This window comes from Oratosquilla oratoria, chromosome 28 (genome assembly GCF_046742065.1).
Source record: "Oratosquilla oratoria isolate Oo_2021 chromosome 28, ASM4674206v1, whole genome shotgun sequence".
NCBI lineage: Eukaryota > Metazoa > Arthropoda > Malacostraca > Stomatopoda > Squillidae > Oratosquilla > Oratosquilla oratoria.
Genome location: NC_134804.1, coordinates 33,219,950 through 33,237,746, shown reverse-complemented (window position 1 = coordinate 33,237,746; position 17,797 = coordinate 33,219,950).

Sequence of the window (17,797 nt, the reverse complement as noted above, 5' to 3'; positions counted from 1 at the left end):
ATATAATATATGTATATGTATATATATATGTATATATATATATGTATATGTATATATATGTATATATGTATATATATGTATATATGTATATATATATGTATATATATATGTAATATATATATATATATATATGTAATATATATATATATATATATATATATATATATTTATATATATGTATATATATGTATATATATGATTTACAAAAGAGCATGCCAACAAGAGACCTTTTGGTCCATAGCTAGGTCTGATGTGAAAAAATCTAATAATGATAAATAAATGAATAAATAAATGAATAAATTATAATATAGATAATAATAAATAAAAGATAACTAGGTAAAGTTAAACAATAAACAAACAGGTAAATAGTAAATAAATGATAAGCAAGCAAATAATGATAAACAGACAGACAAATAATAACAAACAAATAATATAAAATAAAAGGCAGGCATTACAGTATCTTGCTTAGGTGTTTATCTGAACGAACCTTAAAGCTTCGAATTGAACTACATTGCACTGCCTCTGCAGGAAGTTTATTCCATTCATTAACTACACGGCGAAGTTGTTTCTACCCACTTCCAAATTAAATCTATTTCCTGACATTTTGAGCTTATTATTTCTTGTCAGGTTCTCATTCAGTGTGAAAATTGTCACTTTTGATGTTGTCAATTCCCTTTATATATAGAGAGAGGGATATAACTGAACAAGTTTGCATAGAGGATGACTTACGTTATATCGTGAGGCCCAGTTAGCGTCATGACAGCACATGACAGTTGGACATCATCATAAAATCTAAGATCTTAAAGCAGATCTGCATAACTCGGCACAATAACAGCAACATGAACAAAAGACACGACACGACGCTTTGACAGGACACAACATTCTGCGTTGACCCAAATAATGATTAATTTTCTTTTTATCCCTTTCACGTTGGAATAATATGAACTCAATACACAAGTTGTCATTGACATGGCGAGAAACGCTTGTTCTGTCACCGAGCAGCATTGTGATCTAAACACACAACCATGAGATGACACACATACGTAGCGTGTCCCAACCCTTCAGCGTATCGTGGTTCGACCAAGATACGTGTCAGAACTCAATGTCACTTCGTCTGACGCCGATGTGACACGACAGCCAAAGCAATACCCTCACGTAGATGTGTCACGTTGAGGATACAGTTGAATATTAAGCCTCTTGTGATACAAGTTCGCGGCGAGAAGTTGCTCGTAGTAAACCAAGAATCCAAGTGCACAGATTCGTAAACTAATAAAGTTTACTTCCTCCTCGTACAGTCACATGGATCACTACCTTGGCGCTGCGAATGTGTTTTTACAAGTAACACGTTGTATGGTGTCAGACCATTCCAGCTTTTGTCTCCCAGCCCCACGGAAGGTCTTGTTGTTGTTTTACTGTTTTTCATAGCATGTCAGTGCATTTCAACACAACCAGCAAGACACACACAGTGAGCAATTCAGACACGAACCGTGTCGTTCACACTGGCATGACGTCCAACTCTTGCTCCGAAAGAAATATACATATTACTAAGTTCCGACACAACCCAGGAACACGACGTCAGTGGCCATCCGTTCAGAGGCTTCCGCAACGTGACGTCAGTGCCTGCCAGTTCCGACACAGCCCGGAACACGACGTCAGTGTCCATCCGTTCCGAGGCTTCCGCAACGTGACGTCAATGCCTGCCAGTTCCGACACAGCCCGGAACACGACGTCAGTGTCCATCCGTTCCGAGGCTTCCGCAACGTGACGTCAATGCCTGCCAGTTCCGACACTGTCCGGAACGTGACGCCAGTGTCCATCCGTTCCGAGGCTTCCGCAACGTGACGTCAATGCCTGCCAGTTCCGACACTGTCCGGAACGTGACGCCAGTGCCTACCACCAGTTCCGACGCGCCCAGGAACGCGACACACGCGCCGTCCGGTTCCGACTCGAAACGGAGCGCGACACACACACACACACGCCATTGATCCGAGCGCACCGCGAAGGATAAAAGGAATTCCTCGCCTCCCCGACAGTAGCACCCTTCCACCTCGTCCACCACATCCACCGCATCCACCGCATCTCCTATATCTGCCTACTAACACAGTCTCTTCCTCTCCCTCCATGTTGATAAAATCTCATAGATTCCATACCACTTCCACAGGAGCTTTGTCATGCGTATTCCATATCCTCTACATCCAGCCGCTGTCCGATATTTGTCGTTACCTATATTTTCACTACATAAATTCCCTGTATGGATGCACTCATCACGTTCATTGCAAAGCCTGAAAGCTACATCTGACGAGGTGTTTCGCATTATTTTCCACTATATTCAACACTTCCAACGTTCACTGCGAAAGCCATATTGAGCTGCGCTAGCTACATTCGTTTAAATCCTAAAATACTGCGATTATCTTTATGCTCACAATGTTGGCAGCACACTGTAATCTTCATGACTGGAATTCACCACTACTACTGTGCCAAAATATGCATACATTCACTACAAACATCATCGCATCCCCCAAATCCAGTTTTTCACACTCTTCTCCATACGTAATATTTTACTTGTTCAACGAATAAAGTCCTTTTCACATCTATTTTGGATAGTGTCTACAATATTAACTCCAAGCACCTAATTTTCATACGCCGTTGTATTTACATTCATATACATTAAAACTGACATTCATTATCAAGATTTGTTGTTCCATACTATATACATGGAATTACCCATATCGTCACCATATTTTCCAAACTTCCAGTAACAATCATCATATATGACGTAACTCGATATTTTTGGGGTTATTTCTACAATATTCAAACTGGCGTACAATATATTGCCCTCCCTTTGGCTCGAAAATAAATTTGCTTCGTTTACTATTTCCAATGAAGTCAACCCCTCGCCATAAGTACATCACCACAGTTATCAAAATATCCAAATTACTCGAACCTACTGTCATCCCTGTAGTGAATTCACGCATTCCTACAGTCAATAGACGTCTGCAGCAATCAGATTTTTTCTTAATTCGTACTTGCTTGGAACTCCCCCAAGCGCTGATTGCCAGCACTTTCACTGTTACCTTTGTAACATTTGTACTACCCAAACACTTGTACACGATTAACAGACTTCTCAATATACTCGTACTCTGTAACTTTTAATAAGTGTGTGTACAACAATCTCAGAGTTTTAGACTGGTGTTAATTAAATCTTCATGTTAAAGCTTCTTACTCATAGTGAATACGGCGAACTAGTATGAATTCAGTGGAAACATGAACTGGCAGAATACAATAGAAGAGAACAAAAGCTGTTACGTCACCAGCGCATGCGCAACTGGTCAACGGCACCACACTTTTTCTATCAGACTTCATATATACACACACAAACACACACACACACACACACAAACACACACACACACACACACACATACACACACACACACACACACACACACACACACACACACACACACACACACACACACACACACACACACATTATATACATACATAAATATATATATATATATATTCATGAAAGTGGCAGTTGCCGACAAGATTGACGAGTTAAACTCCATATAAAGGCTCCGTCTTCATATGGTGTTTAACTCGTCAATATATATATATATATGGGCTAAGTCACTGACACTTTGTTACGTCCGAGCCGAGTTCGAATCTTTGGCCCGGCCACGTCTCAAATTCCATATATATATGCTTTCATTGAGCTCTTCGTCAGTCTCGTCTGCGATGGCATGTAATTAAAAGTAAATTGTGGTTGAAAATATGTTAATCTGTTCATTGGGGACCATTCAGTGTACGCATATATATATATATGTAAGCGGAATAGGAAACACAGGAGTCTTAGTCTTGAGTTTATTTCTGACTAGTTTCGCAGGTGTGCTTTTTCAAAGGAAAATGTGTACAAACGGGCTGTGGGCATTATATACATGGGGTGGACCTCACCACCTCTCCGAGTTACCATAGTTGGTGGCGAATGTGAACATCACATTGTGGCTCACGTAACAATGAAGACATTTTTACAATTAAATATGATAACACTAATACCAAAGAAATTATTAATAGAAAATGTAACAATAGTAATGATAACGATGAATATTTAAATAATAATATTAACAATAATAACAAAAATGATAGTAGCAGTACAGGAAATAATAACAATAAAATAAAAGTAATAATAATAAAAACAAAAATAAAAATAAAAATGATAATACTAATAACCAAGAAATAAAAATTATTAATAGTAATTATGACAATAATAGTGAAAACAATGATAATAAAAACGAAAAATTAATTAAATATTTAAATAGTAATTATTGTCATAATTACTATTAATAATTAATAATTTTTATTTCTTGGTTATTAGTATTATCATTTTTATTTTTATTATTGTTTTTATTATTATTACTTTTATTTTATTGTTATTATTTCCTGTACTGATACTATCATTTTTGTTGTTATTATTGTTAATATTATTATTTAAATATTTATCTTCATCGTTATCATTACTATTGTTACATTTTCTATTAATAATTTCTTTGGTATTAGTGTTATCATATTTAATTGTAAAAATGTCTTCATTGTTACGTGAGCCACAATGTGATGTTCACATTCGCCACCAACTATGGTAACTCGGAGAGGTGGTGAGGACCACCCCATGTATATAATGCCCACAGCCCGTTTGTACACATATTCCTTTGAAAAAGCATACCTGCGAAACTAGTCAGGAATAAACTCAAGACTAAGACTCCTGTGTTTCCTATTCCGCTTACATCAACCAGTCAGAATGTCTCAACAATATATATATATATATATATATATATATATATATATATATATATATATATATATACATATACATCAAAAAGCCATTTATAATCATATGACACCTCGTCGCCACCTATCTTAGCCCTTTCCAACTCGGTAACTCCTCAAAGATAAATAAAACAATTTGGAATTGGCCAGGATGAAATGACTAAAGGTGACCAATTCATTCCTTTAGCTGGAAAAAAGTGGAGTCAGATATTTATTCTATTAACTAAGATGAAAGTCTAATCAAACCACTCACGTAATTGCTACACTTCTAATCAAACATAAAACATAGCTCCTGTCATCACACAGCAGCAGCCTCCTCCAGTGCTCTGTTCTCAACTTGTGTAGTTGTAAATGAGTTCATCATCATCATCATCATCATCATCATCATCATCATCATCATCATCATCATCATCATCATCATCATCATCATCATCATCATCATCATCATCATCATCATCATCACCACCATCACCACCACCACCGTCATCATCACCACCACCATCACCACCACCACCACCACCACCGTCATCATCACCACCACCGTCATCATCATCACCACCACCATCGTCGTCACTACCATAATCATCACCACCACCACCATCATCACCACCACCACCATCATCATCACCACCACCACCATCATCACCACCACCATCATCACCACCATCATCATCATCATCATCATCATCATCATCATCATCATCATCATCATCATCATCATCATCATCATCATCATCATCATCATCATCATCATCATCATCATCACTACCACCATCATCATCACCACCATCACCATCCTCATCACCACCACCATCACCACCACCACCACCATCGCCACCATCATCGCCACAACCACCATCATCACCACCACCACCATCATCACCACCACCACCATCATCACCACCACCACCATCATCACCACCACCACCATCATCACCACCACCATCATCGCCACCACCACCATCATCACCACCACCATCACCACCACCATCATTACCACCACCATCACCGTTATCATCACCACCACCACCATCACCTCCATCATCATCACCACCATCATCATCACCACCATCATCATCACCACCATCATCATCACCACCACTATCATCACCATCATCACCATCACCACCAACACCATCAGCACCGTCACCACCATCACCACCGTCACCACCATCATCACCATCATCATTACCATCACCATCATCATCATTACCATCACAATCAGTCACAATCGCAACCACAATCACAACCACAGCCACCACCACAACCACCACCATGACAATCACCATCATCACCATCACAATCATAATCATCACAATAATCACAATTATCACCATCATCATTATAATTATCACTATCCTTATCATCATTATCACCATCACCATGGATGCATCACCTCACCACCACTATCACCAGGCATTGCAATGGTCTCTGGATGCAAATTGTTTGGCTGCCCAGGGCTCCGTCTCTAATTCGCCTCTACATGAGAAGGATTGAAGGATTGGAAGCCAGTGTGTGCAGTGGAGGGGAGGGCATTGTGGAGTGGAGAGGGCACTACGCTATGGATTGGAGGATAGGACTACGTTCAGTGGAGGGAGGGGTGGAGGGAGGACGCGAGTATCCAGCCTCACGTTGTGTGGAGTCCAAGGAAAGGAATTGTGAGGACGATTGGAGGGCAAATTGGACTGGAATGAAAAATAGGGAAGGGAAGAGAGAATAATGTAGTGTCATAGAAAATGGTAGTTCAAGTTGCGTGCGGAGAAATACGGTGTGGAAAGGGAGGAAATGGGAACTGAGGGCATCGAGGGAGATATTATTACCGAATGGAAAAGGGGGCGATGTAAGTTTCTGAAGAGAAAAAGAGAAATTGGTGGTATCACTAAGGGGTGGTCAATATCTCCAGAACCGGAGATTATTGACTGTAGGAATAGCTGACGTAGAGTAGAAAGGACTGCTGTCAATTGGGGAAGAGAATTGGGGATTAGAAAGATCGGGAGGGGAGGGGGAGGGGGAGGGGCATGAGGTTGGTGTGAGAGAAGTAGAATGTTGAGAAGTCAGTGCGATAAAAAAAAAGACAAAGAGTGAAGAGAGAGGCTTGTGTATAATGACTCCCAGACTTCGTCTTCCAAGAAGTCTGGATTTTTTCTTTAATGAACTCTATTATATTAATGATTAAACACAAAATGCTTGCTTGCAAGTTATTTTTTTATCTATTCACTTGTTTATTTGTTTGTCTTTGCACAAATAGGAATTCTCTTACTATTTTGCATTACCAAGGTATTCATAAGTTAACTTTATTGTAAATACCAATTGAGCATTTCTCAATCAGTATTTAAACCTTTAAGAATTTAAGACCATTTAACATCTCTGTAAAACTATTTCCTATCCACTAAAATCCAATTCTGTCTCAAAATTCCCTTACATACTTTACTTACGCTTCTCTTTCACATTTCGCTTTTGGTCGCTTTTGAAATCTGGGCTCGTTATACACTTAACGAGTTGAAACTAACAAGCGTAGGCATTTTTTTATTTTTTTCATTTCGACATTCCTAACGTTGGAACCACATACTTTGCATTCAATTGGGAAAGATAACTCTTTACAAAGAGGAGGTAGGATCCTTTTGACATACGGCAAAATAGAATATTAAAATAAAAAAAATGACGAATTCGTGTAGATTGACAGCAGATGATTAATGACCAAGATGAAACAATCAAGAGAGCGGCGAGGGTCTGTACTGAATGTGGTAGTGTACCAGGTTTATGCTTCGTTGTGATCCAATGAGAATCAGTTAATAAGGAGAGTGGATTGGCGAGAGCCAATGAGAATCGGTCACCAATGTTCAAGTGTCAAATGGAATTTAAGTTAGGTAGCGAAGCTCCTATATCCTGGTGATCCATTATCATTAACTTTCCTGTGGTTAAAGAGGGTTTCTACAGACTCAATGAATATGAATAATATTCGTACAATTTCGGCTTCCTCGTTCCCTGGTTCTCAGCTTCCCTCCTCAATTCTAGAAATGTCACAAGACTGAAAGGATCCGCGAGACTCCACTTTAGTCAAGCAGAAGTGTTGAATAAATCTTTATTATAATGAAACTTTCGAACTAAACACTTAGATTAATCATGCCATTAGCAAAGAGAGTGATGTATCATCTCTTTGAGCAGATGTATAGCACCTGGATCCTAGGTTATGGTAACATAAACGTATAAAAAAATAAAGAATTAAGGACAAAATGGCTGCTGGTTTTGGTGCGAGTGCCCGGTGCTTTTATGCATCAATATCCATCGATTGATGCTTTTTGAACGCTTGCATTTCCATTACCTTCATACTTTTTACCCTTTATGTCCACGGGAACACCTAACGCAAAATTCCGGCCTACCAATACACTTTTTCAGAATTAAGCAACATAAAAGCTAGACACCTTTATTCATATAAAAAAAAATTGCCTAGTTCCGTATAGATAATGACCTATTTTTCTTCCTACTTGTTCTGCACAGACATAAGCACAAATGTAAAATAATCTCTCTATCTTGACGAAATAGAAATCTGATCAAGTTTAAAAGAGAAAAAAAATCAACATAAGACATATTCTGCTGTATATACTCTGGTAGGTGAAATGGATAGGATAGATTTGCGACAGCCGAAAAAGAAGAAGAAGAAAAAGAAAAAAGTCGACAGATAAGGAAGAGGCTAAGTTTTCGTGTTTAAAACCTATTTACTTCGCGAAAAGAAGAAGAAAGTGGGTAATGACGAGCGGAAGTGTTGCAGAAAGTGCCTCTAATTGACAACATGAAGAGCCCACGTTAGGAGACACGAAAGCGTTACCAAACTCGTCATTTTTGCCTGGTACACTTGATCTGCTAGACCAACTAACAGATACCAGTGGCCATTGAATTTACTAAAAAAAAAATGTAAAAACTTGCAAAGGCAATGGAAACATATTAATGTTCAATATTCCCAAAGAATATCGATTCATAGATTCACTGAGCAATTTAGATGCATTATTATTCCCTTTTCTAGGATTAATAACTTGCTATACATATTTCTAAGTGGTTATTTCCACATATATTGTTATGCAGGCAAAAAGAAAACGATGACCGTTTTCCAAGATTTGATATACGACATTATCTTATGTTTTACTAATTACATCACCTTTCTCTCCTTTGTTTTATATACGTATGCATGTGTCATGTAGACAAATAAGTTTCTATCATTCAAACACATTTGCATTGCTTTTGTCATGTCATCTTGAATCATGCAAATGAAATGGCTGCTTAGATACTGAACGCGCAAGAAAATTAAACGCCAGACGTTGATAATTATGAAGGATACAATTTGCACAACACACAAATATAATTCACCGAGAATGAGCATTTCTATATAAAAGGATTGAAAGAAAAAATATACGAAAGAAACATATTTGCACAACACATCAGTGACCATCACCGAGAGTGAATTTTGATGTAAAAAAAGTAGATGTCTCTTTGTAGATTAAGTAGATGGATATATAATTACTATATATATATGTCTTTTCTACCCAGGGTAGTGGACAAGATGCAGGGATGACCCGTCATCCAGGAGGTGCCAAGATAAGAGGGAGGGAAGAGGGTAGAGGGGAGTGGAGTATGTAGGGAATGGAATGGGTGGGAGTAGTTTCTATGCCTTTGTTTTTTTGGCTACCTCCCTTGTAAGGGGGAAAAAGCCTTTGGTATATGTATATATCTATGTATAGACTATGAATGTTAATTTGAACCGTGAAATGGATCTATATACAACGCAACGCCTAGGGGCATGAGTTATAGCAATCTTAATTGGAAATAAACTGTGGAAATTCAACTTCAATTACAGTTTAAACGTGGCCTTGTTGAGATGATATGAGAAACATATATCTTACATTAACACATTTGAAATTAATTAATTTGCAAAGAACATTTTCTATTTCCCAAGTGAATATTTCTAATCACTAATCATATTTTTTCTCCTCTTCTTACTTCTCCGGCAGATAACTTGACATAGTAAGATGGTAGGGCCCTAGGTAGCCAATCATACTTCCAAACTATTAACTTTATAATATCGAAACAAATTAAGAATCCATTCTGTGTAATCATACATCAACATTAGCAATCTGGAACACACAAACACATGTATTCATCATATAGTTTCAACTTACAAGTCAATAAAACCTTGATAGGAGCGACCATAACCACAATCCTCTTCTACTGAATATAGAGTGTGAGGATCATTAAAACCAAGAACAGGAATCTGAATAGGAAGGCCATATGGAGGAGTGAGGATCAAGACGTAGGAGTAGATCTTGAGGAGTTACCGGATACTGGACCATGTGGAGTTCGGTGTGGAAATATGGAAATGGAGGAGCGAGATTAACCCTTTACTCGGTGAGACCCATCAAAGGAATAATATAATCTCAGGGTAAACAGAGTATCTGAACTGAGTTTGTTATGAATCAGAATAGAATCACTTGGATTTAGTCAGAACAAATTATGTAAAGTAGGCATGTGATAGGATTAAGTGAGTAAAGAGACAAGCTTGAATGTTGATAGAGGATTGCAGAATTTATTTTTTGAAAAGAAAGAATAAAATATAGAAAGCCATTTTAAAGAAGACAAAAGTGGTAAAGAGAGCGGTAGCTTTGTGTGTGTGTGTGTGTTTGTGTGTGTGTGTGTGTGTGTGTGTGTGTGTGTGTGTGTGTGTGTGTGTGTGTGTGTGTGTGTGTGTGTGTGTGTGTGTGTGTGTGTGTGTGTGTGTATCTGCGTGTGATTGTGTGTATGTATGTGTGTACGTGCGTGTATGCGTTCGCGTACATGTGCATGTGTGTGTGTGTGTGGTGGGGTGGGAGTGCTTGTTTTGTTGACAAAAATAGCGCAGTGAATAGGATCCGTACAATTCAATCTTGTGACCTTTACACGTGTATCCTACCGACATCACACTGGTTGAAAGTATAGCGCACAATCGTATTTGCGAGTCCATCCTATAACTCCAAATATATTCAGGAAGGCCTGATCCCCGGCGCTAGAACTGGACCCCGTTCGATCGCGTTCTCCAACCCCACGTACCCTCTCTTCACCCTTCCACATAACCTATTCCATCCCTCTTCCCCTTACCCCCCTCCCCCTTTCCCCTCCTTTCTCCCTCCTTTCCCCCTCTCTCTTTTCTTTTTCCGTCTCTCACGCATTTCTCGCGTCCCTGACATGCCTTTCCCCCGGAGGGCGGACAAAAGAAAATTCAACGACTGCAAAGTTTTTGTTTGCCGAGAATCGCTTAAAGAGCTTTGTCAAATAGAAAACGTTAATATCACCATTAAAGAAATCGGAGGCCCAAACCAGCCAGCCGGTCTACAGCCACCGTCGTCGCCACCACCAACTCGAGCGAGGTCGATGGAAGAATAGGGTCTGGGGGGGGAAAGAGGGCGGGGGGTGTTTGGAGGGGGAATATTGGTGGTTTCGAGGCTTCATTTTGCACCCACTTTCGTCTCCACATTCTCACAAACTCTTCCATTCGCTTCTTGGTAACAGCAGCTGTTATCTCTTTGCAACCCATTTCTTACGATATTTATCTCATCTCTAATACAGCATCCCGTTCTTATTAAAAAAAAAAAAGTTCCCTTCCTTCTACCTTATATGGGATATTGACTACATATTTTATGATGAGAATATTTTAGGGAGTTTAGTGAATTCCACACACAAGCCAGCGTCACTCAGATTGTTTTTATAGTTATTATTAAAGATTAATCTCCCTTAAAAGAATTTGTATGATTTTGAAGTTTTTGTGTCCCTCTGCTCTGGTCACCTTAAATCCCTCCTTTATCATCTTTATGATCTCACCTCCTCTGTGCGTTATCTAGACGGAAACTCCGATTGTTACTGATAAGATAATAACTCCTTCTTCCTATCAACAATTCCTATCACTTTGGTCCCTCCCACTAACTCCATTTCAACTGTTAGGATATTAATTTTCATATCCAACAACCTCTGTGTGTTGTTTGAAGAGGCCAGTGCCAATATCTGACTTAACAAACACAATTATCATCTAGAAGTACTTCTTATTCCTTCTCGAGTTTCGGTGGATGAGGTTTTATTTCTACCAATGTTATACTCTTGAGGTCTTTTTCTTTCGTGGACTTGCTTATTATGATATTCGTGGTCCTTGCTCACTCGTATTTTGGTATGTCATGCTGCATTCCTTACAAAGGATTACAAAGGAGGAGCATGCCAACAGGAGACCTTTTGGTCCATAACTAGGTCGGATGTGGAAAAAAATTATTATAATGACAAATAAAAGAAAAATAAGTAAAATTTATAATATAAATAATAATGAATAAATGAATGCATAGGCATGGTTAAATAATACACAAACGGGTAAATAGTAAACAATGATAAATTAACAGATAACTGACAATAAGTAAAAATCAAGCAAATAATGATAAACAAACAAATAATAACAAACATTATCCAGCTTGGTGTATCCGTACAAACCAATGTGCACATGAAGGGTTCTCGTACCAGAATGGCTGTGGCTATTAGGAATAAAGAATAGAGGCAATTGAAATCATATATTGACTATCCCCATGATTTCCTTCAGTCCACAGCTCCTAACTTTGATAACTTAGTATTAACAAGGACAAAATATTCAAAGTATTGTAGAGAGATAGAGACAAGTTACTTGATCTAACTTCATTTGTCTTAGATACACCAATCAGTTCCAAATGTCACTAAGGGTTATCTAAACCAAAGTCTCAAGCACGTTTAGAACGTAAAACGGAAGAGAAATATGATAATGTAATAGAAAATGGAAGATGATATGGCTTAGAGATATGAAGTGATATTAAAAATGGAATAAGAGGACAGGTAAAATGTTACAAATCTAGAATAGGATATTAATGAAAGAGAGAAGGCCGAGAGAGAAGAACAGATAAACGAGAAAATATTGTCAAGAAAAAGGAGAAAATAATGATAACAGAAAAAGATAGGTGGATAATAAAGAATCGAAAGGAAAGAACACAAAAATAGTTACAAATGGTTAAAAAGATGATAGCAATTGGAAAACAGTGTCATGGGGAAAAGAGGAGAAGATGATGGACGAAAAAAAAGGAGGTATCATAGAAGGAGGATAGATTTAGGAAGGGAGTGGATGGAAAATGGAGAAGTGGTAGAGATAGATAGATTTTGGCAATTCAGTTGAGGGCTTGGTGTAGTCAGAAATGAAAGTGTGTAGAGCTGCTGGCTGTGGTGGTGGTAGCGGAAGTAGCGGTTTGTGATTGAAGTAGTAGTAGCTTTAACACTGGACCATCACGATGGCCGTGCCCGTAATGGTGATGCCGGTAATAGCATTGGGAATAGCGAAAGTGTCAGTGGCCAAATGACAATGACATCTATCACTGCGGGAAAGATGACAGTGGCATTGCGTAAAAGGGTAGTTATGACAGACGCAGTGTATTCTAATCACCATTCTCGACGCTGTCCACTATGTGTGACACGACTACATTCGTACACATCGTCGCTAATTTATGTTATTGACCAGGACTAAAGTAATCCTCATTGGAACCAACGCAATTACGGTCATCAAGTTTACAACAACGCTATCTCCAACACAGCTCTAATACATTCAATGTATAGTAACCATCACAGCTTCAATTACTCTCATAAATACTGCCTGTAATAGTGTATCCTTGTCATTAAACATCACATCACAGATGTCACTATACTTTTTCAATATTACACTATTACTGGTGTTACATATTATGTTTAGAAATAAAACGACATTTTAAGACTATCGAAAAAAGAGAAAAGATAATCAGTCAATCATTTTCATAGTACTCTGCAGTCAATGCATTGTAGTACGATTAGAAAATTTAAGATTCATTTAGATAAAACCTAAGCAATATGTTGTAATGCCTACCATTTATCTTGTTTCATATCCATTCATTATTCATTTATTATCATTTATCTATTTATTCTTTATTATTGATTTATCAAGTATTTATTAGTTTTTATTCTGTTTATTATTTATCATTATTTTTATTTATTTTGTTTATTTATTTATTTACTTAACTATTCATCTATTTATTTCATTTATATTTTTTCCAATTCCGACCTAGTTATAGACCAAAAGGTCTCTTGTGGTCATACTCTTCCTTTTTAAATATTTTTTTTAACCATCACTGGTTTCAATAATATTTTATAAGTATGATTAACAATATATGTAGCAAAACCTTTCCTAGTATCACAATATTAATATCATTATGATTTTTTATATTGCACTATTACTTAAATTACTTACTATATCTTGAAAGAAAACGACTTTTTAAGATTATCAAACGAAATGAAACGGGAATTAGTTAATCAAGGTAATGGATAAAGGTCTGGATAAAAGTAGCAAGTCATGAAGAACCAATTCATTATTGTTTTCCATAACAGACAGAAACGCATCAAAGTTTTGCGAAAATAACAAGTATATTATAAGTAAAAAACAAACCTACAGTTCTTCAGACGCTCTTTTTCCTTCCAATTCATCTTCAGAATATGCCACCAATTCCCTCATTTCGTTCCTGATATCTTTGAGTCTACTAGTATGAGAACAGTCATCCAATGCAATTTCCTTAACTGTCCAGCGACCCTCTTCCGTAATACCACTCATTCTCCTATCTCCTATTTCATCCTATTCCAGCCCCCTCAGCCCTATCTCTTCAAATTACCCTATTATTTAGATAGGCTCGTCCTGTCGTTCTCTTTTAAACTGCCCTGACTTTAATGATTACCAAAAACAACTTGTTGACGTTATCATCCCGTTCACTACATTCATTCTGCATCTTCTTGCTTCACACTTGATTATCTCCGTTTTCTTTAACCCTACTCCAGCTGCCAGGTCTTTCCGTTGTAGATCTCGGTTGTTTGGTTCGGCTTGGCTTAGACTCGTTGATCGTTGCCATCGCCTCCTGACGTCGCATTTCTCACCCCCGCCTCCTCCACCGTTGTTCAACTCTCCACTCTGCCTATCATCACCCCCAACCCGCAACTCACCCCTTTGCAGTTCCATGCAGCTGTGGACGTAACAAAGTTCTGCACTTTTGGGGAATCAAGAGCGATTCGCTTTCCCCACCTTTTGGTTACAGGCAAAGGACACCACAAGAGCGGTGATGGTAAAAGCCCTGTGTGTAGGTGCCTATTGACACGACATGGGGCAGCCTCGTGGGGGAAAATGTGCATATGCAACATTTAGTTTTGTAGTCTGAGTGGACTCATCAAAGTAGGACTGTTGCAAGGTGGAGGGAGAACAACTGCTGGTTTGCATACATACATACATATACCAAGGCTTTTTCCCCCTTACTAGGGAAGTAGCCAAAAAGGAAAAGGCATAAAATCATTCCCACCCATTCCATCCCTGAAAACACTCCACACCCCTCCACCCTCCCTCCCATCTTAGCACCTCCTAGATGACGGGTCATCCCTGCACCCTGTCCGCTGCCCTGGGTCAGAAGCAGTGTCACAAGACACAGCACATCCACAGCAAGGCCGCTTCATTAAATCGGCGATCCCCCTCTCCAATAAAAAAAAAAAGAAACTGCTGGTTTGCGAGATGGATAAATTAGGAATAAGAGTAAAAAGGTTGTTAGGACAAAGGAAGAACAACCTGCTCCTGGATAGAGTAATAGTTGTCATAGAAAATATTATTGACCACGTTTAACTATGGCCATCACTTGGTACTGTAGAAATCCCATTCAACACGACAAAACAGCTCAGCCGCAATCATAATAAAGAACTAAGACCCAGATAAGTTACAAATTACTGAATGGAATAGCCTGAAGTCAGGTACAACAAAGGAATAAATACCCACAATGAAGAGAGATTTAGTGATACTAATGATAAGAATTATATCATTCGTGTCATGGACTATGCAATTTAGCTATACTGTCAATCAATCACGTTGACACCTTTCAATAACAGCCAGATGACAGTTCTTATTTATGTGATGGCCAACAAATTTCAATCTGTCACCAAATGTATATCTAACAGTTGCCCGTTGGCTTCCAGATAGTCTTCACACGTTTGTTGAAACCCAATTGCCATTCAGTAGTTTCCAAACATACACAGTATTCATCAAATGTGCTTCCTAGTCGACTACCGGCTTTTCATATCACCAATTTTTTCTGCATACTTATCAAAGAAAAACCTTAATTACGCTAATTTCTCTGCGGTTATACAATTCTTTGTTCTAAAAAGATGTACTACATTGTCAATCGGTAGCAACTTAACAATCCTCTAGTGCTTTGCATACTTATCCAAGAAGAAGATTAATTACGCAAATTTCTCTATAGTTATACAAGTCGTTGTTCTAAAAAGATGTACTACAGTATCAATTATTAGCAACTCAACAATCCTCTAGTAATTTGCAAATGGCGAAATCCGTTGCTAATGTTATCATCCCGCTATAATCGTTTGGTTTTATATAGTACATTTATGCTTGGCCTCAAACTAAAATTTCTTTTTACTTAACGTAAACCAAGGTCTTTGGATTGTTGTGTATATAAATTTTTACTTACATTACCTGCTCAACTTATGGCAAGACATCTAAACACAAAATTAAGGTGTTTGTTATTTTGCTCTCCAAACTAGTTTTACTTAACATGATGACGACATCTTCCAGTGGCCCATAACTCTCAGACTGGAATGGAATTTTAAATTGTAGTATATATTTCTAATCATATCACGTGCATGTGTCATAGCAGACATTTACCAAAAAAAGATCATAATTGGTCACTTTCATAGCATGATCTGATAAAAAATTGCGTAGTCGAGGTCATGAGCCTTTGACTTCAATTCAGTTAGTTGCCCTTCATTGATTTTATCATTGTATGAAAATGGAAGTTGCCGACAAGTCTATCGAAATAAACACAATGTGAGAACAGAGGCTTTATTAGTACACTCACTTTAATAAATAGAGGTAGTCGATATTCACCAATATATGTGCCTATTTCCTGTTATGTCTACTGTAGTCACAATGATTCTTCTCCATGTATTATTCTACCCACACACGAATCAAACCCATAATGCATCAGAGCTGTGTAAATACATTTCGTTGATGTTACATTGGAAAATTTTTGTAAACGAAAAACACTTCCATCACAAGCAGATTACTGAATATGAATATATTAGATATTCGACAACGAAAGGTGTGTTAAAGGATAGGTCTTATATGGAAAGGGTCATGTAGGAGTGTGAAAGATAGTTCCTATTCTTGGTCAGTCAGCTATATCAAAATCACGGTTAAGCTTTGGTTCCCATCGATGTGGCCGTTCCAGCACTCGTCAAGGAAAAAACGTGCGCGGGAATTAAATGAGATGCCTTTTTTTCTCTTTCTTTTTTATCAAAAACCCGACGTCTATTCACAACAGGACTCGGGGTTTCCAAACCGTGACAGATTAGGAAGCAGAATCCAGCTTGATTCCAACATCCCTAAGGAACAAAGGCAAATTTGTCATACATATCCTCAATTCATCCAGCACTTTGACCAATAACGCGTATATTCAACAGTCCCTTAACGCTTTGACAGTGTACCCAATCGTGGGATTCAGTGGATTTTCATCGTCCCTAAAGTCTTCTAAGCCATGTTTGTCGATGATCTGATCTTATGTCGACAGAAATATGAAGGTATGATTTTTCTGTCTTTGTAGCGTTGCCCGAGATTTTTAAAGTTCTCGACACTTCTTGTGCTTTCAGGAACTCTCGCCAGAAATACCATACCATAAGTAACCACACTGTTTATAGACTGGAGCTCTGTGCAGTGTTTATGACCACGCTGCTTTAAAATGAGTGCATATTCCCAAACGCACCGTGTCACTAAATAGTGTGGCTCTCAGTACAAGTCGGACCTGTGGAAACAGTAAAAGTAAAATTGCAATAAATTTTTTTATCACCCTTTAAGAATTTAAATATGCATATATGGCTATCGTTC